The following is a 1,641-nucleotide window of genomic DNA, read 5'->3' as shown; positions in this document are numbered from 1 at the left end:
CTTCTGCAGCTCAAATCCTCCCCTTACTCCAAAGTAGTTTCCATCTCTGACGTCACTGCAGCTCAACCCGCATACCTCTCCCAGATTTGGGTGCAGGTACCTGTGTTTTCTTTCTATCTTTTTTTTTCTTTCAGAGAGAATGTGGCGCTCTGTCACCCAGGCTGGAGTGCAGTGGTGTAATCACAGCTCACTGCAGCCTCGACTTCTTGGGCTCAAGCAATCCTCCCACCTCAGTCCCCTGAGTAGCTGCACCAGCATGCGCCACCACACCCAGGTTTACCTGTGGTTTTGAGGACAGAAGGTGAGAAACTGGAGAAGCGTCCCTGGGGCCTGAGCTGTGTCAGAGGGTGGATGTTCTTTTTTTTTGAGACGGAGTCTCGCTCTGTCGCCCAGGCTGGAGTGCAGTGGCGTGATCTCGGCTCACTGCAAGCTCCGCCTCCAGGGTTCACACCATTCTCCTGCCTCAGCCTCCCGAGTAGCTGGGACTACAGGCACCCGCCACCACACCGAGTTAATTTGTATTTTTAGTAGAGACAGGGTTTCCTCGTGTTAGCCAGGATGGTCTCGATCTCCTGACCTTGTGATCCACCTGCCTTGGCCTCCCAAAGTGCTGGGATTACAGGCGTGAGCCACCGCACCCGGCCAGAGGGTGGATGTTCTTATAGTCCTGCCAGGTCAGCACTAAGCCCCAGACCCCTCGTGAGACAGTCCTTAGTCCTTTTTTTTTCTTTTTTTTGAGACGAAGTTTCACTCTTGCTGCCCAGGGTGGAGTGCAATGGCGCAATCTTGGCTCACTGCAACCTCCACCTCCCGGGTTCAAGGATTCTCCCGTCTCAGCCTCCTGCGTAGCTGGGATTACAGGCACCCACCACCACACCTGGCTAATTTTTGTATTTTTAGTAGAGACGGGGTTTCACCATGTTGGCCAGGCTGCTCTTGAACTCCTGACCTCAAGTTATCTGCCCACCTCAGCCTCCCAAAGTGCTGGGATTATAGGCGTGAGCCCCCGTGCCCAACTGTGAGACAGTTCTTAGCAATGTGTCTGTTTGGCATTTGCAAGTCTCAGGAGCCCTCTGAAGTGCAGGTTGCAGTCAGGGCCACTCTTGTCCCGGTCCAGGGGGCAGTCCTGCTCCAGTGTGCCAAGTTCTTTGCTGCCTGGTAACAGTTTGCACATGCTGTGCCTTGTGCCTGGAACATTCTCTTTTCTAGACTTCAAGATCCTTCAGGCTGGGTGCAGCGGCTCACACCTGTAATCCCAGCACTTTGGGAGGCCGAGGCGGGCGGATCACCTGAGGTCAGGAGTTTGAGACTAGCCTGGCCAACATGGTAAAACCCCATCTCCACTAAAAATACAAAAATTAGCCAGGCATGGTGGCACACGCTTGTAATCCTAGCTATTCGGGAGGCTGAGGCAGGAGAGAATCGCTTGAACCCGGGAGGCAGAGGTTGCAGTGAGCCAAGATCACGCCATTGCATTCCAGCCTGGGCGACAAGAGCAAAACTTCGTCTCAAAAAATAAATAAATAAATAAAAATTTACAGATTTAATGCTATTTTATCAAATTACCAAAAAGATTCTTAACAGAAAAAAAACTATTTTAAAATTCATATGAAACAAAAACAAACAAAACAAACAAACAAA

General features: G+C 51.0%; 1 protein-coding gene across 2 annotated transcripts in view; it reads left to right on the top strand.

Annotated features, from left to right (window-relative positions):
* The first annotated feature begins 208 nt into the window (after positions 1-208).
* Positions 209-1,641, top strand: part of TULP1 (TUB like protein 1) — a 20,701-nt gene continuing 19,268 nt past the window's right edge. For both annotated transcript variants that reach the window (XM_017870076.1, XM_017870075.1), the window contains exon 1: positions 209-301. The gene's annotated coding sequence lies outside the window, so the exon portion shown is untranslated. The remainder of the gene's footprint in view (positions 302-1,641) is intronic.

The sequence above is a fragment of the Rhinopithecus bieti genome, unplaced genomic scaffold (assembly GCF_001698545.2).
Source record: "Rhinopithecus bieti isolate Rb0 unplaced genomic scaffold, ASM169854v2 scaffold_4553, whole genome shotgun sequence".
In the NCBI taxonomy this organism is placed as follows: domain Eukaryota; kingdom Metazoa; phylum Chordata; class Mammalia; order Primates; family Cercopithecidae; genus Rhinopithecus; species Rhinopithecus bieti.
This window is presented reverse-complemented; position numbering and strand designations above follow the sequence as displayed.